The sequence below is a fragment of the Ranitomeya imitator genome, chromosome 1 (assembly GCF_032444005.1).
Source record: "Ranitomeya imitator isolate aRanImi1 chromosome 1, aRanImi1.pri, whole genome shotgun sequence".
Classification (NCBI taxonomy): Eukaryota; Metazoa; Chordata; class Amphibia; order Anura; family Dendrobatidae; genus Ranitomeya; species Ranitomeya imitator.
The window spans coordinates 614445840-614468250 of NC_091282.1; the positions used below are offsets into that span (position 1 = coordinate 614445840).

Sequence of the window (22411 nt, forward strand, 5' to 3'; positions counted from 1 at the left end):
AGGAGGGGTCACCGAACCCTCACCAGAGCCCCCAAGCCGACCAGGATGAGCCAAATGAAAGGCACGAACCAGATCGGCAGCATGAACATCAGAGGCAAAGACCCAGGAATTATCTTCTTGACCATAACCCTTCCACTTAACCAGGTACTGGAGTTTCCGTCTCGAAATACGAGAATCCAAAATCTTCTCCACTATATACTCCAACTCCCCCTCAACCAAAACCGGGGCAGGAGGATCAACGGATGGAACCACAGGTGCCACGTATCTCCGCAACAATGACCTATGGAATACGTTATGGATGGAAAAAGAAGCTGGAAGGGTCAAACGAAAAGACACAGGATTAAGAACCTCAGAAATCCTATACGGACCAATGAAACGAGGCTTAAACTTAGGAGAGGAAACTTTCATAGGAATATAACGAGATGACAACCAAACCAAATCCCCAACACGAAGTCGGGGACCCACACAGCGCCTGCGGTTAGCGAAACATTGAGCCTTCTCCTGAGACAATGTCAAATTGTCCACCACATGAGTCCAAATCTGCTGCAACCTATCCACCACAGTATCCACACCAGGACAGTCAGAAGACTCAACCTGCCCTGAAGAGAAACGAGGATGGAAACCAGAATTGCAGAAAAACGGCGAAACCAAAGTAGCCGAGCTGGCCCGATTATTAAGGGCGAACTCAGCCAAAGGCAAAAAGGACACCCAATCATCCTGATCGGCAGAAACAAAACATTTCAGATATGTTTCCAAGGTCTGATTGGTTCGTTCAGTCTGGCCATTTGTCTGAGGATGGAAAGCCGAGGAAAAAGACAAATCAATGCCCATCCTAGCACAAAAGGCTCGCCAAAACCTCGAAACAAACTGGGAACCTCTGTCAGAAACGATGTTCTCCGGAATGCCATGTAAACGGACCACATGCTGGAAGAACAATGGCACCAAATCAGAGGAGGAAGGCAATTTAGACAAGGGTACCAAATGGACCATCTTAGAGAAGCGATCACAAACAACCCAAATGACCGACATTTTTTGAGAGACGGGGAGATCCGAAATAAAATCCATAGAGATATGTGTCCAGGGCCTCTTCGGGACTGGCAAGGGCAAAAGCAACCCACTGGCACGAGAACAGCAGGGCTTAGCCCGAGCACAAATCCCACAGGACTGCACAAACGAACGCACATCCCGCGACAAAGACGGCCACCAAAAGGATCTAGCTACCAAATCTCTGGTACCAAAGATTCCAGAATGACCAGCCAACACCGAACAATGAACCTCAGAGATAACTCTACTCGTCCATTTATCAGGGACAAACAGTTTCTCCGCTGGGCAACGGTCAGGTCTATTAGCCTGAAATTTTTGCAGCACCCGCCGCAAATCAGGGGAGATGGCAGACAAAATTACCCCCTCTTTGAGAATACCCGCCGGCTCAGACAAACCCGGAGAGTCGGGCACAAAACTCCTAGACAGGGCATCTGCCTTCACATTTTTAGAGCCCGGAAGGTACGAAACCACAAAGTCAAAACGGGAGAAAAACAGCGACCAACGAGCCTGTCTAGGATTCAACCGTTTGGCAGACTCGAGATAAGTAAAGTACTTGTGATCAGTCAAGACCACCACGCGATGCTTAGCTCCTTCAAGTCAATGATGCCACTCCTCGAATGCCCACTTCATGGCCAGCAACTCTCGATTGCCAACATCATAATTACGCTCAGCAGTCGAAAACTTCCTGGAAAAGAAGGCGCATGGTTTCATCACCGAGCCATCAGAACTTCTTTGCGACAAAACAGCCCCTGCTCCAATCTCAGAAGCATCAACCTCGACCTGGAACGGGAGCGAAACATCTGGTTGGCACAACACAGGGGCAGAAGAAAAACGACGCTTCAACTCTTGAAAAGCTTCCACAGCAGCAGAAGACCAATTGACCACATCAGCACCCTTCTTGGTTAACTCAGTCAACGGTTTAGCAATACTAGAAAAATTATTGATGAAGCGACGATAAAAATTAGCAAAGCCCAGGAACTTTTGCAGACTCTTCAGAGATGTCGGCTGAGTCCAATCATAAATGGCCTGAACCTTAACAGGGTCCATCTCGATAGTAGAAGGGGAAAAAATGAACCCCAAAAATGAAACTTCTGAACACCAAAGAGACACTTTGACCCCTTCACAAACAAAGAATTCGCACGCAGAACCTGGAACACCATTCTGACCTGCTTCACGTGAGACTCCCAATCATCCGAGAAGACCAAAATATCATCCAAGTATACAATCAGGAATTTATCCAGGTACTCTCGGAAGATGTCATGCATAAAGGACTGAAACACTGATGGAGCATTAGAAAGCCCGAATGGCATAACCAGGTACTCAAAATGGCCCTCGGGCGTATTAAATGCTGTTTTCCATTCATCGCCCTGTTTAATACGCACAAGATTATACGCACCACGAAGATCTATCTTGGTGAACCAACTAGCCCCCTTAATCCGAGCAAACAAATCAGACAGCAGCGGCAAGGGGTACTGAAATTTGACCGTGATTTTATTTAGAAGGCGGTAATCAATACAAGGTCTCAGCGAACCATCCTTCTTGGCCACAAAAAAGAACCCTGCTCCCAATGGCGACGACAACGGGCGAATATGACCCTTCTCCAAGGATTCCTTTACATAACTCCGCATAGCGGCGTGTTCAGGCACAGACAAATTAAACAGTCGACCTTTAGGAAATTTACTACCAGGAATCAAATCGATAGCACAATCACAATCCCTATGCGGAGGTAGGGCACTGGACTTGGGCTCATCAAATACATCCCAGTAATCCGACAAGAACTCTGGGACCTCAGAAGGGGTGGATGATGAAATAGACAGAAAAGGAACATCACCATGTACCCCCTGACAACCCCAGCTGGACACAGACATTGATTTCCAATCCAATACTGGGTTATGGACTTGTAGCTATGGCAACCCCAACACGACCACATCATGCAGATTATGCAACACCAAAAAGCGAATATCCTCCTGATGCGCAGGAGCCATGCACATGGTCAGCTGGGTCCAGTACTGAGGCTTATTCTTGGCCAAAGGCGTAGCATCAATTCCTCTCAATGGAATAGGATACTGCAAGTGCTCCAAGAAAAACCCACAGCGCCTAGCATACTCCAAGTCCATCAAATTCAGGGCAGCGCCTGAATCCACAAATGCCATGACAGAATAGGATGACAAAGAGCAGATCAAAGTAACGGACAAAAGAAATTTCGACTGTACCGTACCAATGGTGGCAGACCTAGCGAACCGCTTAGTGTGCTTAGGACAATCGGAGATAGCATGAGTGGAATCACCACAGTAAAAACACAGCCCATTCTGACGTCTGTGTTCTTGCCGTTCAGCTCTGGTCAAAGTCCTATCGCACTGCATAGGCTCAGGTCCATGCTCAGATAATACCGCCAAATGGTGCACAGTTTTACGCTCACGCAAGCGTCGACCGATCTGAATGGCCAAAGACATAGACTCATTCAGACCAGCAGGCATAGGAAATCCCACCATGACATCCTTAAGGGTTTCAGAGAGACCTTTTCTGAAAATTGCTGCCAGCGCACATTCATTCCATTGAGTGAGCACAGACCACTTCCTAAACTTCTGACAATATATCTCTACCTCATCCTGACCCTGAGACAGAGCCAGCAAATTTTTCTCTGCCTGATCCACTGAATTAGGTTCATCATACAGCAATCCGAGCGCCAGAAAAAACGCATCAATATTACATAATGCAGGATCTCCTGGCGCAAGGGAAAATGCCCAGTCTTGAGGGTCGCCATGTAATAAAGAAATAATGATCTTAACTTGTTGAACTGGGTCACCAGAGGAGCGGGGTTTCAAAGCCAGAAACAGTTTACAATTATTCTTAAAACTCAGAAACTTAGCTCTATCTCCAGAAAACAAATCAGGAATAGGAATTCTTGGCTCTAACATAGAATTCTGAACCACAAAGTTTTGAATATTTTGTACTCTTGCAGTGAGATGATCCACACAAGAAGACAGATCTTTAATGTTCATCACTACACCTGTGTCCTGAACCACCGAAATGTCTAGGGGAAAAGAAAGACAAAACACAGTACAGAGAAAAAAAAATGGTCTCAGAACTTCTCTTTTCCCTCTATTGAGAAGCATTAGTACTTTGGGCCTCCAGTACTGTTATGGACAGGTGATTCAGAACCACAATGGACCTAGTGATTAAGAGCACACAAAGTGACCTGATAGTTACTAACATAGGACGAGCTCTGAGACGTGCGAACTCTGCTGACCGCAATCCCTAATCCTATCATACCACACTAGAGGTAGCCGTGGATTGCGCCTAACGCTCCCTATGCAACTCGGCATAGCCTGAGAAACTAGCTAGCCCTGAAGATAGAAAAATAAGCCTACCTTGCCTCAGAGAAATTCCCCAAAGGAAAAGGCAGCCCCCCACATATAATGACTGTGAGTTAAGATGAAAATACAAACACAGAGATGAAATAGATTTTAGCAAAGTGAGGCCCGACTTACTGAATAGACCGAGGATAGGAAAGATAGCTTTGCGGTCAGCACAAAAACCTACAAACAACCACGCAGAGGGGCAAAAAGACCCTCCGCACCGACTAACGGTACGGAGGTGCTCCCTCTGCGTCTCAGAGCTTCCAGCAAGCAAGAAAAACCAATATAGCAAGCTGGACAGAAAATATAGCAAACAAAAGTAACACAAGCAAAACTTAGCTTATGCAGGGCAGACAGGCCACAAGAACGATCCAGGAGAAAGCAAGACCAATACTGGAACATTGACTGGAGGCCAGGAACAAAGAACTAGGTGGAGTTAAATAGAGCAGCACCTAACGACTTAACCTCGTCACCTGAGGAAGGAAACTCAGAAGCCGCAGCCCCACTCACATCCACCAGAGGAAGCTCATAGACAGAACCAGCCGAAGTACCACTCATGACCACAGGAGGGAGCTTGACTACAGAATTCACAACAGGTTACTCTGCTCCGTCCCTCTCTGGGAGAGTCCCCAATCTCTTCTTATAGCTTACGAGTCGTCCCTCTGGCACTAGCTATTGCGCTTTACCTTCCTCCCGGGTCTCCCCCTAACGTTCCCTGTAAAGGGGTCGGTTCCACCAGGTCAGCTCACACGGGGTAGGTTGGCACCACAATCCAGTGGGTCCACTCTAGGTTTCGTAACAGAGTAATCAGGCCATGGACCCCGCTGGTGATTCAGCTGCTACTCAAAGGGAGTTAGTGTATTTGTGGGAGAATCAGACGCGTATAATGTCTTTCATGAAGTCCATGGAATCTCAGTTGTCTGCCTTACAGGCCTCAGATCCTGGGAATGCTTCCCAGCTTGCCAGTCTCCAACAGGAACTCGTTCAGCAGCGTGATACCCAGTCTCACATTTTAAGCTATATGGCTTCGGTGGATGATCGTCTGTTGTCCCTTCAGTCTTCCAATTTGGCCTCTGCACAAATTCAGGCTCGTTTTCCCGATCGCATTCCACACCTACCATCCTGCCTAGGTAAAGCACCCCAGTATAATGGTGATTCTAAGCTGTGTCGGAGTTTTTTTAATCAATGCCGACAAGATTTCGAATTATCACTGCATCAATACCCCACCAGTCGGGCTAAGGTGTCGTTTGTGGTTTCCCATTTAGAGGGGGAGGCTCTGGCTTTGGTTAATATTCTGTGCGAGCGGGGTGATCTCATAATCTCTCAGCTGTCAACCTTTTTGGAGACCTTCCACAGAGTGATGAGCCAGGTCGCGTAGCTTTGGTCACCGAGGCCCTCTTTAATCTCCACCAAGGCTCTCTCTCACCATAGGGTAGCATGCCATTTGTTTTCATACTCTGTCTTCGGAACTGGGGTGGAATAATGAGGTGCTGGTTTGTGCGTTCTGGCGAGGGTTGTCAGGCCGAATTAAGGATGAACTTGCGGGTCGGGATACTCCTACTACCCTAGAGGATTTAATTTCCCTGGACACACGTATTGACCTATGCTTCCAGTATCGTTCTCAGGAGTCCGCCTGAGAGAGAAGGTATCATCGTCCGGTTCCGGCCACCTTTAGGTCTCCTAGCCCGCGGTCTTTGGCGTCACCTTCTGTACTTGCACCAGAACCAATGCAGGAGGATCGGTTCAAGATGGCGGATCACCATCGAAAAGAGGGGGTCACGCAAAGCCTTTGTTTTTACTGTGGTAGCGCCTCACACTTTCTTTGTTCTTGCCCCGTGTGGCCAGGAAACTCTTCCGTCTAGGTTAGGTAGGAGAGGCCTCCCTAAGCATGTGTGACTCCTCTCTACCCTTAACCTTGTCTGTCCAAGTAAACCTTGAGAATGGGCAGTACTCTGAATGAACCTATTCTTGATTGGTGCTTGGGGGACGTTATACGTTGGGGTCCATACTGTCATGACCATTGCCTGTTATCGGTACATTCTCACAGGGTCTCCCGACCCATCTCCACTCCTGTCGGATTACCAACGGCTTATTGGTCCTTCTCGGACGTCTTCTGCAAAAAAGAGGCGGAGAGTCTTCCCATGCTTCGGCCATACGATTGCCCGATTGAACTCATTCCTGTCTCAATACCTCCCAGGTGTAGAATCTATCCTCTTTCTCCAGCAGAGACACAAGCCATGTCAGTGTATATTCAGGAGAATCTGACTAAAGGCTTTATCCGAAAATCCTCTTCAACCAAAGGCGCTGGATCCTTTTTTGTCAAAAGAAAGACGTCTCTCTCCGTCCTTGTATTGACTACAGAAGTCTCAAAGAGATTACCGTCAAGAACAAGTACCCGCTGCCACTCATCCCTGAGCTCATTCATCGTCTGCAAGGAGCAAGAATCTTCATTAAGCTTGATCTTCGTGGGGCCTACAATCTTGGGTGGATTAGCCCCGGGGACGAGTGGAAGACTGCATTTAACACCCGGGATGGTCAGTACGAGTATTTAGTTATTCCCTTCGGTCTTTGCAACGCTGTTGCATGTTTTTTCAAGAGTTGGTTAATGACATCTTCCATGATCTGTTATACTCCTGCGTGGTGGTGTACCTGGATGACATTCTGTTTTTTTCCCCAGACTTGCCCAACCACAGAAAGAATGTTCACCAGGTATTGCTGCAACTACGAGAGAATCAGCTTTACGCCAAGTTCGAGAAGTGCGTTTTTGGACAGACTTTCTTACTATTGCTTGGTTATGTTATCTATGACTCCAGTCTCAAGATGGATCCCGAGAAGGTTTCTGCCATTCTCAACTGGCCACAACCTCTGGGGATTAGGGCCATTTAGCGCTTTCTTGGCTTTGTAAATGATTACCGACAATCTATTCTTCATTTCTCATCACTGACTAAACCGATCTCTTTTCTCACTCGCAAGGGATCCAATCCCAAGGTCTGGTCCTCTGAGGCGGAGGAGGCTTTCCTAACCTTGAAGCGGAGGTTTGCCGAAGCTCCTATACTGCATTGTCGTGTGGCCAGCAAGCCTTTAATTCTCGAGGTGGTGTTCTCTCTTTGAAGTCTTCTTTGAGTCGATTTGTACCTGCAGTTTCTTCTCCAAATCATTTTCCACTCCTGAATGCAATAATTCCATTGGAGACAGGGAGTTGATGGCCATTAAGTTGGCGTTGGAGGAATGGCAGTATCTTCTCGAAGAAGCCATTCATCCTTTTACTGTCTTCACCGACTACAAGAACCTGGCATAAAGTCAGTCCGCACAGAGGCTTAACCCTCGACAAGCCAGATGGACCCTGTTCTTCGCTCTGTGACTTCAAACTCTACTTTCAAATCAAGAACGCTAAGGCAGATGCTCTCTCCAGGTCCTTCAAGTCAGAGGATTCTGAGGAGGATCCTTCTCACATCAACGATCCTTCTAAGGTAATCATTGTGGCCCCACTCAGTGTTTCTACACCACCACCGTCGGGTAAGACGTTTGTGGCAGAGAGCGACAGGGTCAGAATACTTTGCTGGGGTCATTCCTGTAAATTAGCTAGCCATGCTGGAATCAAGAAAACTTTTTCTCATCTCTCGCTACTACTTGTGGCCTTCCCTCCGTCAAGATGTGGCAGATTTCACAGCCTCTTGCCCATCCTGTGCCAAAAACAAGACTCCAAGGCAACTTCCCTCCGGGCTTCTGCATCCTCTACCAGTACCTTCGGCCTTCTGGCAACACATTGAGATGGACTTTATTACTGATCTGCCTCGTTCCTCGGGTTGTATGGTTATTTTAGTGGTTGTGGACCGTTTTTGTAAGATGGCTCATTTCGTCTCTCTATCCGGCCTACCATCTGCTCCAGAGTTGGCTAATATCTTCATTACTCATGTTTTTAAGCTTCATGGTTTTCCTCTACACATAGTATCTGATAGAGGTGTACAATTTACTTCTCGCTTCTGGAGAGCTCTCTGCAAACTCATGAAGGTAACTCTGGATTTTTCTAGGCCTATCACCCTCAGTCAACCAGGTTCTGACGTCTTATCTTCAGCACTTTACCAATGTCCATCAGGATAACTGGGTCAGCCTTCTTCCCTGAATATGCATAAAACAATCATACCAGCAAATCTTCTACCAACTCTCCGTTCTACATCAATTTTGGTCAACATCCTAACTTGCCTCTCCCGGTTTCTCTAGCTTTGGATGTACCAGCAGCTGACTCTTTGTCGAAGGAGTTTTCTCTGATCTGGTGGGATATGAAGGATGCACTTGAGAGGGCTTCTGGCAACATGAAGAGACATGCAGATAAGAGACGCTTGGATTCTCCTACATATCATCCAGGTGAGGAAGTTTAGCTCGCGTCCAAGTATACTAGGCTCAAGATTCCATCTTATCAATTGGGCCCCCGCTATATTGGCCCCTTTGAAGTCTTGAAGCAAATCAATGTTGTTACTTACAAACTGGAGTTGCCTGCCTCGCTCTGTATTCCCAGCGCCTTCAAAGTGTCGCTCCTCAAACCCGTGATTCTCAATATCTTCCATAACACATCCACTCTTTTCCTTCCTCTAACTCTGAGGATGTCTTTGAGGTAAATGATATACTGGCCTCAAAAAGGATTCGAGGGAGAACTTTCTTTTTGATTGACTGGGAGGGTTTCAGACCCTAGGAGAGGTCTTGGGAGTCCCGAGAGGACATTCATCCCCCCCCCTGTATTCTTAAAGAGTTCCTCTCCAAACGTAAGAAGGAAGGGCATAAGGGACTACTCTTACCACTGTCCGCGCTCCGGTCTCCCGGCGGTCTGCTGGGGTCAGTGCGCGCTGCACTGTCACTGCGCTCCCGGCCTGGGTCCCCCATTGTCCGCGCATGCGCGCTCTCAGACCTCAGCCGCGAGCTGCTCGGATGCACTAAGACGGCCTCCTGTGTCCTGACCCAGAAATGATCTCGCCAGGCGGCCAGCATCACGTATATCAAACAGCTTTGGCCATCCCTCAGCGCCTGATTATTGCTTCCTACACTTGTCTGTGTAGATACTCTCCCAGGTTCCTGTACACTTCCAGTGTGTGCGTGCTCTGCTCTGTCCCTTTATGCTTCCAGTGCATGCTCCGCTCTGCTCTGTCCCTGTACGCCTGTCAGTGCATACTCTGCTCCATCCGGGATTTAGCATCCTCTGAGAACTTCACCTGGTCCAGGACCCCGTGTCTCTCCATGGTTATTCAGCTCCGTCCCTCTCTGGGTGAGTCCACAATCTCTCCTTATAGCTTATCTCTAGAACTAGCTATTGCGGTTTACCTTCATCCCGGGTCTGCCCCTAACGGTCCCTGTATATGGGTCGGTTCCACCGGGTCGGTTACACCAGGTCAGCTCGCCTGGGGTAGGTTGGCACCGTGATCCAGTGGGTCCACTCTAGGTTTCGTACACTCAATAAAAAATATGATGGTGATATCGAACTCTTGTGATCATCAGGAGTGAAGATATTGTGAATGTTGGGAATATCATAATCTTCTGAAACTGAAGCCACATCCCATGACCAGCCCTATTATGAGTCATCAAGGGGAGGCGTGTGGGTGTAACTTAGGTGCCGATAAAAGGACAAGGCAAATTATGGTCTCTGTTCCATGCAGAGTTCACTGGACGTTTCCCAATCGATGTACTCTCCTTTGCTAGGCTGAGCCATCTATGTCACTAGTGTAGTAAGTTTCTTTTATTTATCCTTTTATTTGACATAATTGTATATGCTGATTATCACATGCTTTGTCCTCTTAATATTAAGACTACCCTAAATACATGGGTTTATACTTCAACTCTTAATTTATTAGCCACAAAAAATTACCTAAGAGTGAGTTTTTACCTAGGTAAAGATCAAAGTACAATTCTCTCCATAAAACATAACATTTTATTAAAGGGAACCTGTCACCCCAAAATCGAAGGGGAGCTAAGCCCACCAGCATCAGGGGCTTATCTACAGCATTCTGGAATGCTGTAGATAAGCCCCCGATGTGTCGTGAAAGATGAGAAAAAGAGGTTAGATTATACTCACCCAGGGGCTGTCCGATCCGATGGGTATCATGGTCCGGTCCGATGGGTATCGTGGTCCGGTCCAGGGCAGACAAAGTACGCCTGCGCCGGAGCCGCAACGTGAATACAAGAAGAGGCTGTCATCGTAAGAAGATGGGAGGCCCCGGACCGGACAGCGACACCGATTGGACCAGAACCGGACCGGGACTGCCCTTGGGTGAGTATAATCTAACCTCTTTCTCTCATCTTTCAGAATACATCGGGGGCTTATCTACAGCATTACAGAATGCTGTAGATAAGCCCCTGATGCTGGTGGGCTTAGCTCACCTTGTTTTTGGGGATGATAGGTTCTTTTTAATGTAATTCTGATAAAACCAATTAAAAATACATTGTACTCATAGCAATCTACACTACCAGGTAAACATTTTTACACTGTTATGCCTATTGATTGTGTTCTCCCAGTGTCCTGACAGGTAAGCACTTTAGATATACCACCAGGTATGAGTCCATTACATGCAAAAGGTTTTATACACCAGTAGAGCATGAAACTACAGCAGCTCATATAGCACTAATGTCTTTTTCCTGTGTTTTCTGGATCTAAGAGTGGCAGTTTTTGTTGATTGTCCCTATTTCTTTAATCAGCACCTTTTCTATTTTTAATTGGTTTTATCAGAATGACATTAATAAAATACTATTTTTTATGAAGAGAATTATACTATTATATAAGAAAGGAAAGAGGGACAAAGTTTGCGGCGCTCCATACTGTATAATAGCCACACATGATGCTCCATACTGTATAATGGCCACACATGATGCTCCATACTGCATAATGGCCACACATGATGCTCAATACTGTATAATGACTGCACATGATGCTCAATACTGTATAATGGCCATTGGCCACACATGATGCTTCACACTGTATAATGGCCACACATGATGCTCCATACTGTATAATGGCCACACATGATGCTCAATACTGTATAATGGCCATTGGCCACACATGATGCTTCACACTGTATAATGGCCACACATGATGCTCCATACTGTATAATGGCCACACATAGTGCTCCATACTGTATAATAGCTACACATAGTGCTCCATACTGTATAATGACCACAAATGATTCTGTGTACAGTATACTGGCCCCACGTGATGCTCCTTACAGTATAAAGGGCCCACATGATGACGCATACTGTATAATGGCCTCACATGATGCTGAGTACAGTATAATGGCCCCACATGATGCTGGGTACAGTATAATGGCCACACATGGTTACCCCACCCCCATCATTGCCGTCACACCCCCATCATTGCCTTCTCCATCACTACACACACACATTTCAACGCGCTCCCTTGCAGCAGCTGGAAGCTTCCACACCCGCGGCCCTGAATGATGTCATCCCGCTGCACCGCACCACTGACTGCTCACATAGCTGCAGCTCCGGTATGCGACTGATAAAGACCTCTCCGTGTCTCCTGTGCCAGTCAGTGTCAGAACGAGGAGCAATATCTGCTCCGATCCAACACAGCTAGCGTCCGCTCCATACACCTCGTACACACGCAGCACCGCTTCGTACACTTCATACACACACACGACTCCGCTCCGTACACCTTGCACACACGGCTCCGCTCCGTACACCTCGTACACACGCGGCTGCGCTCCTTACACCTTGTACAGACGCAGCTGCGCTCCGTACACCTCGTACACATGCGGCTCCGCTCCGTACACCTTGTACACATGAGGCTGCGCTCTGCACACCTCGTACACATGCGGCTGCGGTCCCTACACACACAGCTCCGATCCGTACACTTCGTACACACACACGACCCATACACCTTGCACACGCGGCTCTGCTCCATACACCTCGTACTCACTTCGCTCCGCTCCGTACACCTCATACACATGACTCTGCTCCGTATACCTTGTACACACGCTGCTGCAGTCTGTACACCTCATAAACACGCGGCTCTGCTTTGTACACCTCGTAGACATGTGCCTCCGATCCATACACCTCATACAAACGCGGCTGCGCTCCGTACACCTCATACACACATGACTGCGGTACGTACACACATGGCTCCACTCTGTACACCTCGTACATACATGCAGCTCCGCTCCATACACCTCGTACACAAGCAGCTCCGCTCTGTACACCGCGTACACACATGCAGCTCCGCTACATACACCTCGTACACATGCGGCTCCGCTCCGTACACCTCGTACACACGCAGCTGTGGTCCGTACACACGTGGCTCCGCTCCGTACACCGTGGTATTCGGTCAGTGGGGACCGACGCTGCTTAAAAGGGTCCTCTGGGGTGATGTTATGGCAGCTAGATGGTATAACTTCCCACAGGTGAAGTATGTCTCCTGGGCTCCCGGTGTGCAGATGGGAGATGGTGGATGGTGCAGTAAAGAACGAGGACACAGGTTTACAGTCTCTTTACCTGGTTTACTGAAAACATCAGGCAACCACAGTCCAGGGCACCAGATCACAGGGCAGGCAGGGTCCAGCCAACTTGGAAGCGAATCCAGAGTCCCTTTACCAGGTGGAGTTAAAAGCCTTCCTCTAGCACCGTGGTGTTGTAGTCCCTTACTGCCTATGGCTTCAGATAAGGTCCTCACAGTTCTTTTCTCTGTCCCCCTTAAAGGATACAACAATACCTGCATGACAGGTAACTCGAGCCTTTTTACAGGGACTCTAGCACGCCCCGGGCTCTATGTGTTACTGTGTCTCAGGTGTGTGTGGCGGACAGGTAACTTGCAGTTCAGCTGTCCTGCCGGTCTCTGCTATAAGTCGTAGAGTCCCTTACAACCTCAGTGGTCCGGCTACCAGTTATCTGCACCTCAGAGGGAGGCAGCCTGCTCTTAGCTGGTCTCCCCTGAGGTTACGCTCCTGTGCTTCGCTCTCCTGCACGCTCACTGAACAATGTTCGGCTTTCTGTATGTCTCTTTCCAGGAGCTGTAGTACTTCAGACCTTCTGACACTCTATGTCGGTCTCCCCTCTCCTCTGTCTCTCTGACAGGAACTCTCTCTCTTTCCCTCCAAACCACAATATATATAGGGGAGTCACCTGGAAATAGGATCAAAAGCTCCTTCTTGTGGCCTGTACTGTGAACATATTGTGTGTATGGTGGTTACCTGATAAAAGATATCCTTCATCGCTTCCAAACGTAACATCACTCTCTGTTATGACCTGGTGGTTAAGAGGCCACACTGAAATGATCTGGTGGCTAAAACGCAACATGGAACGAGCTCTGAGAAGGTGGTATCTCTACTGACCGCAGTCCCTAATCCTAACAACACAACTAGAAATAGCCATGGGATGTTCCTGACACTCCCTAGACACCTCGTCACAGCCTAAGATATAACTACCCCCTAAAGAAGGAAATAGAAAGCTATCTTGCCTCAGAGAAACCCCCAAAAGGAAAGACAGCCCCCCACAAATATTGACTGTGAAAGGAGAGGGAAATGACGAACACAGAAATGAAATTAGAATTCAGCAAAGGGGAGGCCAATACTAAACTAGATAGACAGAGAGCAAAGGATACTGTGCGGTCAGTATTAAAAACTACAAAATCCACGCAGAGTTTACAAAAATGAATTCCACACCGACTCACGGTGTGGAGGGGCAAATCTGCTTTCCCAGAGCTTCCAGCTAGCCTACATAAGACATAGTGACAAGCTGGACAAAAGAGACAAAATGCAAAGCAATAGAGTCCAAACAAATGGACAAACAAACTAGCAAAACTTATCTTTTGCAGACAAGGACTGGCCATATGGGAAATCCAAGGGAAGAATCAAATCCAACCAAGAACATTGACAGCAGGCATGGACTAAAGCCCAGAGCAGGTTTAAATAACAAACCCAGGCAAGGTGATTAGTGAAGGCAGCTGCTACAGCTACCTAACGGAGCAGCAGTTCCACTCGAAACCACCAGAGGGAGCCCAAGGGCAGAACTCGCAAACATACCATTAGCAACCACAGAAGGGAGCTCCAGAACGGAACTCACAACAGTACCCCCCCTTGAGGAGGGGTCACCGAACCCTCACCAGAGCTCCCAGGCCGATCAGGATGAGCCAAATGGAAAGCATGAACCAAATCGGGAGCATGAACATTGGAGGCAACAACCCAAGAATTATCCTCCTGGCCATAACCCTTCCACTTGACCAGATACTGAAGCTTCCGCCTCGAAAAACGAGAATCCAAAATCTTCTCTACCACATATTCCAATTCCCCCTCAACCAACACCGGAGCAGGAGGATCAACGGAGGGAACCATAGGTACCACATATCTCCGCAACAAGGATCTATGGAACACATTATGAATGGAAAAGGAAGCTGGAAGGGCCAAACGAAAAGACACTGGATTGATAATTTCAGAAATCTTATAAGGCCCAATAAAGCGAGGCTTGAACTTAGGGGAAGAAACCTTCATAGGAACATGACGAGAAGACAACCAGACCAAATCCCCAACACGAAGCCGGGGACCAACACACCGACGACGGTTAGCAAAACGCTGAGCCTTCTCCTGAGACAACGTCAAATTGTCCACCACATGAGTCCAAATTTGCTGCAACCTGTCCACCACGGAATCCACACCAGGACAGTCAGAAGGCTCAAGCTCCCCTGAAGAAAAACGAGGATGAAAACCAAAGTTACAAAAAAAAGACGAAACCAAGGTAGCCGAACTAGCCCGATTATTAAGGGCAAACTCTGCCAACGGCAAAAAGGTCACCCAATCATTCTGATCAGCAGACACGAAGCATCTCAAATAGGTTTCCAAGGTCTGATTGGTTCGCTCCATTTGGCCATTTGTCTGAGGATGGAATGCAGAAGAAAAAGACAAATCAATGCCCATTCTAGCACAAAAGGACCGCCAAAACCTAGAAACGAACTGGGAACCTCTGTCAGACACAATATTCTCCGGAATACCATGCAAATGAACCACATGCTGAAAAAATAATGGAACCAAATCAGAAGAGGAAGGCAACTTAGGCAACGGCACCAAATGGACCATCTTAGAAAACCGGTCACAAACCACCCAGATGACAGACATCTTCTGAGAAACAGGAAGATCAGGAATAAAATCCATGGAAATATGTGTCCATGGCCTCTCAGGAATAGGCAAAGGCAAAAGCAACCCGCTGGCACGGCAACAGCAAGGCTTAGCCCGAGCACAGGTCCCACAGGACTGCACAAACGAACGCACATCCCGCGACAAGGAAGGCCACCAAAAGGACCTAGCCACCAAATCTCTGGTACCGAAAATCCCAGGGTGACCAGCCAACACCGAACCATGAACCTCAGAAATTACCCTACTAGTCCATCTATCAGGAACAAACAATTTCCCCACAGGACAGCGGTCAGGTTTATCAGCCTGAAACTCCTGAAGTACCCGCCGTAAATCAGGGGAGATGGCAGAAAGAATCACCCCCTCCTTGAGGATCCCAGCCGGCTCAAGAACTCCCGGAGAATCAGGCAAAAAACTCCTAGAAAGGGCATCAGCCTTCACATTCTTAGATCCAGGAATATACGAGACCACAAAATCAAAACGTGAGAAAAACAAAGACCACCGAGCCTGTCTAGGATTCAACCGCTTAGCAGACTCGAGGTAAATTAGATTCTTGTGATCAGTCAAGACCACCACGCGATGCTTGGCTCCCTCAAGCCAATGTCGCCACTCCTCAAATGCCCACTTCATAGCCAACAACTCCCAATTGCCGACATCATAATTACGCTCAGAAGACGAAAATTTTCTGGAGAAGAAGGCACATGGTTTCATCAAAGAGCCATCAGAATTTCTCTGAGACAAAACGGCCCCTGCCCCAATCTCAGAAGCATCAACCTCAACCTGAAAAGGGAGAGAAACATCTGGCTGACGCAACACAGGGGCAGAAGTAAAACGACGTTTAAGCTCCTGAAAGGCCTCAACAGCCGCAGAGGACCAATTCACCACATCAGCGCCCTTCCTCGTCAAATCGGTCAGAGGCTTCACCACACTAGAAAAACTAGCAATAAAGCGACGATAAAAATTGGCAAAGCCCAAAAATTTCTGAAGGCTCTTTACAGATGTAGGTTGAGTCCAATCATGAATGGCCTGGACTTTAACAGGGTCCATTTCAATAGCCGAGGGAGAAAAAATGAAACCCAAAAAAGAAACCCTCTGAACTCCAGAGAGGCACTTAGACCCCTTCACAAACAACGCATTAGAACGAAGGACCTGAAACACCATCCTAACCTGCTTCACATGAGACTCCCAATCATCGGAGAAAACCAAAATATCATCCAAATACACAATCATAAATTTATCCAGATAATTCCGGAAGATATCATGCATAAAGGACTGAAATACAGATGGAGCATTAGAGAGCCCGAATGGCATCACAAGATATTCAAAATGGCCTTCAGGCGTATTAAATGCTGTTTTCCATTCATCACCTTGTTTAATACGCACAAGATTATACGCCCCTCGGAGGTCGATTTTAGTAAACCAACTAGCACCCTTAATCCGAGCAAACAAATCAGAAAGCAAAGGTAATGGATACTGGAATTTGACAGTGATCTTATTGAGAAGGCGATAATCTATACAGGGTCTCAAGGAGCCATCCTTCTTGGCAACAAAAAAAAATCCCACTCACAATGGTGACGAAGATGGGCGAATATGCCCTTTCTCCAAGGACTCCTTTACATAACTCCGCATAGCGGCATGCTCTGGCACAGACAGATTGAAAAGTCGGCCCTTAGGGAACTTACAGCCAGGAATCAAATTAATGACACAATCGCAGTCCCTATGAGGAGGCAGGGAACTGGACTTGGGCTCATCAAATACATCCTGGAAATCCGACAAAAACTCAGGAACTTCAGAAGAAGGGGACGAGGAAATGGACATCAAAGGAATATCACTATGTATCCCCTGACAACCCCAACCAGTCACAGACATAGATCTCCAATCCAGCACTGGATTATGTTCCTGTAACCATGGAAAACCCAGCACAACAACATCATGCAAATTATGCAACACCAAAAAACGAATATTTTCCTGATGTGCTGGAGCCATGCACATGGTTAACTGTGTCCAGTACTGAGGTTTATTCTTGGCCAATGGCGTAGCATCAATCCCCCTTAAGGGAATAGGACTCTGCAAAGGTTCCAAGGAAAAACCACAGCGCCTGGCAAACTCTAAGTCCATTAAGTTCAGGGCAGCGCCAGAATCCACAAATGCCATAACAGAAAAGGACGACAATGAGCAAATCAGGGTAACAGACAAGAGAAATTTAGGCTGCACAGTACTGATGGTAACAGACTTAGGGACCCTCCTAGTACGCTTAGGGCAATCAGAAATAGCATGAGCTGAATCACCACAGTAAAAACACAGGCCATTCTGACGCCTGAATTTCTGCCTTTCTGCTCTAGTCAAAATCCTATCACATTGCATAGGCTCAGGACTTCGCTCAGAGGACACTGCCATATGGTGCACCGCCTTGCGCTCACGCAAGCGCCGATCAATCTGAATGGCTAGAGACATAGACTCGCTCAAACCGGCAGGCGCAGGAAAGCCCACCATTACATCTTTAAGGGTTTCAGAAAGACCTTTTCTGAAAATAGCAGCCAGCGCCTCTTCATTCCATTTAGTGAGCACAGACCATTTTCTAAATTTCTGGCAATATAACTCTGCCGCTTCCTGACCCTGACACAGGGCCAACAGTGTTTTCTCAGCATGCTCTACAGAGTTAGGTTCGTCATACAACAATCCGAGCACCTGAAAAAATGCATCTACATTCAATAATGCCGGATTCCCTGTTTCAAGAGCAAATGCCCAGTCTTGAGGATCACCACGCAGTAAGGATATGATGATTTTCACTTGCTGAATGGGATCACCAGAAGAACGGGGTTTCAAAGCAAAAAACAATTTGCAGCTATTTTTAAAGTTCAAAAACTTGGATCTGTCCCCAAAAAACAAATCAGGAGTAGGAATTCTTGGCTCTAGAGCCGGAGTCTGAACAATATAATCTTGGATACTCTGGACTCTTGCAGCAAGTTGATCCACACAAGAAAACAAACCCTGAACCTCCATACCAGAGCATACATGCAGCACCACCCAGATATCAAGAGGAAAAAAAAGGCAGAACAGAGCACAGAAAAAAAAAATGGTGCAGAACTCTTTTTTTTTCCTTCTTTTGAGACACATTCAATTCATTCTGGGCCTGCTGTACTGTTATGACCTGGTGGTTAAGAGGCCACACTGAAATGACCTAGTGGCTAAAATGCAACATGGAACGAGCTCTGAGAAGGTGGTATCTCTACTGACCGCAGTCCCTAATCCTAACAACACAACTAGAAATAGCCGTGGGATGTTCAGGACACTCCCTAGACACCTCGTCACAGCCTAAGATATAACTACCCCTAAAGAAGGAAATAGAAAGCTATCTTGCCTCAGAGAAACCCCCAAAAGGAAAGACAGCCCCCCACAAATATTGACTGTGAAAGGAGAGGGAAATGACGAACACAGAAATGAAATTAGAATTCAGCAAAGGGGAGGCCAATACTAAACTAGATAGACAGAGAGCAAAGGATACTGTGCGGTCAGTATTAAAAACTACAAAACCCACGCAGAGTTTACAAAAATGAACTCCACACCGACTCACGGTGTGTAGGGGCAAATCTGCTTTCCCAGAGCTTCCAGCTAGCCTACATAAGACATAGTGACAAGCTGGACAAAAGAGACAAAATGCAAAGCAATAGAGTCCAAACAAATGGACAAACAAACTAGCAAAACTTATCTTTTGCAGACAAGGACTGGCCATATGAGAAATCCAAGGGAAGAATCAAATCCAACCAAGAACATTGACAGCAGGCATGGACTAAAGCCCAGAGCAGGTTTAAATAACAAACCCAGGCAAGGCGATTAGTGAAGGCAGCTGCTACAGCTACCTAACAGAGCAGCAGTTCCACTCGAAACCACCAGAGGGAGCCCAAGGGCAGAACTCGCAAACATACCATTAGCAACCACAGAAGGGAGCTCCAGAACGGAACTCACAACAACTCTCCCCGTGAGGAAAGCAATGCTACTGTGACAACCAGAACCCTGGGGCGCCTCATAAACACCTCCTGACCCCACACATAAACTTACCCTCATCCAACACCATGACAACTAGCAGAGTCCTGCATGCATACAAGGAGGCCTCGATCATGTGACCCTCTGACTCCACCCCTTCTGTGACCTCATCACAGGTCCTGTGCACACAGAGCAGCCATATATGTGGTGTACTGCTCTGCGGGTGGAGGGATGAGCAGACCTCCCAACCGGCCCGGATCCAGCGGGGCAGCCCCGATGAGGCTGAGGCTGACATTGCAGTGCAGGAAAACTAATGTCCCGTGGGGGAGACTATCAAAATCGGAACTGCCCCGTTGGATCTGGGACGGTTGAGAGGTCTAAAAACATACTCATAGGGAATCTAGATTGTGAGCCCCATCAGTGACAGCGATGATAATGTGTGCAAACTGTAAAGCACTGCAGAATAAGATAGCGCTATATAGCAATAAAGATTATTATTATTACTTCTGAAAGACATACACTACCTGTCAGGTGTCCAATAGGCCTATAAACTGTTGGTGGTGGCATCTAATAATCTTTTTTTGATTATCGTGGAGTTATCAGTGACCGTACTGGGGTATAAATGTATTACATGCGTTGGAATAGTAAGCGTATATACCATGTGCTCACTGTTAGTTCTCCAATGACCAGCCTATTACTGGTGACAGCTGCAGCCTCATCCGTTAATCCTTGGCCAATTGCCAATCCTGACAATATGGGCTGTTTGTGACAAAAAAGCAACAGCCAGGGTGGTTCAGCTTGACCCCCTGACCGTGATATTTGACAGATAGGAAAGTCATATATTCGGAAATGTGATAAAAAAGCGAACACAAAGCATGGTTTTGTGTCACAGGTCAATGGCCAGTAAACGCCAAATGGATATCAGCCAGACAGATGAAAATATCTATGCATGTCTCCTGTCAAGTCAATGCATAGATAAAATCGTGATAAGCAAGATGACAGTGAGATCTACCACCAGGGACCGTCAGGGACAAAGACATAGTAAGATTTGTGAATCTCATAATTTTTTAAGACAATTACACATCCTATAGTTCTCTGAAGTCCATCCCTGTTATGGGTCGCACGCATTCAGCAAAGCATCGCATTAGCTAAGCATCAAGTTATAGCTGTTATTCCATGGCAAAGAACTAATATCCATCTCCTCTATTCTCTTCACACAGGTATGCAGTGAATATCCCCAGCTCTCCCTGGATCCTGAATGCTCTGTATTATGCAATGATTTTCTGTGTGTCAGCTAGCACCCTGAATGGTAATTTCATGTCATTCAACTCCTGTGCTAGAATTCATCTTCAGTTACATGGTTTTCAGTACTCACTGTTGTAGCTCCAGGGACGTCTCTGTAGATGCTTATCACAGGAGAGGAGTTAGTATAGAGATGTTATCAGGACTGCATCTTTGATCAACTATCCACACCAGGATGTGTTGAGCAGCTGTCCCTAATTTATAATTAACCAGCTCCCATAATCCCGCTGTTCTCTCCCTGCACAGGGGGCCTATAAATTTAGATCCAGTCTTAGGGGTGCACGCATGTGTGGGGTCGGACAGATTCAGCAAAGCATCGCATTAGCGAAGCATCAAGTTATAGCAGTTATTCCATGGCAAAGAACTAATATCCATCTCCTCTCCTCTCTTCACACAGGTATGCAGCGAATATCCCCAGCTCTCCCTGGATTCTGAATGCTCTGTATTTTGCAATGATTTTCTGTGTGTCAGCTAGCACCCTGAATGGTATGCAGTGAATGTCCCCAGCTCTCCCTGGATCCTGAATGCTCTGTATTTTGCAATGATTTTCTGTGTGTCAGCTAGCACCCTGAATGGTATGCAGTGAATGTCCCCAGCTCTCCCTGGATCCTGAATGCTCTGTATTTTGCAATGATTTTCTGTGTGTCAGCTAGCACCCTGAATGGTAATTTCATGTCGTTCAACTCCTGTGCTAGAATTCATCTTCAGATACATGGTTTTCAGTACTCACTGTTGTAGCTCTGGGGGGGGGTCTCTGTAGATGCTTATCACAGGAGAGGTGTTAAGGTACCGTCACACTGAGCGACGCTGCAGCGATACCGACAACGATCCGGATCGCTGCAGCGTCGCTGTTTGGTCGTTGGAGAGCTGTCACACAGACAGCTCTCCAGCGACCAACGATGCCGGTAACCAGGGTAAACATCGGGTTACTAAGCGCAGGGCCGCGCTTAGTAACCCGATGTTTACCCTGGTTACCAGCGTTAAAGTAAAAAAAAAAAAACACTTCATACTTACCTTCCGCTGTCTGTCCCTCGGCGCTCTGCTTCTCTGCCCTGTGTAAGCCCAGCGGCCGGAAAGCAGAGCGGTGACGTCACCGTGTGAGCGCAGCTCACACTGTAGTCATTAGTTGAGATTTCCCGAGCACGCTCGGGTGACCTCCAAGTATTTATGACTGCTCTGAGATTTAGTTTTCATCCTGGCAGCTGAATGATTTACAGCTATTAGCCAGCCTGAGTACATGTGGGGGTTGCCTGATTTCTAGGTAATCCCCACATGTAATCAAGCTGGCTAGTAGCTGTAAATCATTCAGCTGCCAGGATGAAAACTAAATCTCCGAGCTGTCATAAATACTCTCTCGGGAAAACCTGAGCAACGAGTACACTCGCTCATCACTATTCCCTATGTTTAGGCCCACTACTTATCACTAACCCCCAAAAATATTACATAGGCTGATATATTCAAAATAGACATTTATATATATGTGCAAATGACAATGTGATTAATATAAGCGATCAACATTAACAGAAATATAAACTTGAAGTAGATCACTCTGTTTGTAATGACTCTATATAATATATGAGTTTCACTTTTTGTATTGAAGAACTG

At 47.0% G+C, this 22411-nt stretch overlaps 1 protein-coding gene across 4 annotated transcripts in view; it reads right to left on the reverse strand.

Moving 5' to 3' along the window:
- Positions 1–22411, reverse strand: part of ASPDH (aspartate dehydrogenase domain containing) — a 205338-nt gene that overhangs the window by 16408 nt on the left and 166519 nt on the right. The window lies entirely within an intron of this gene.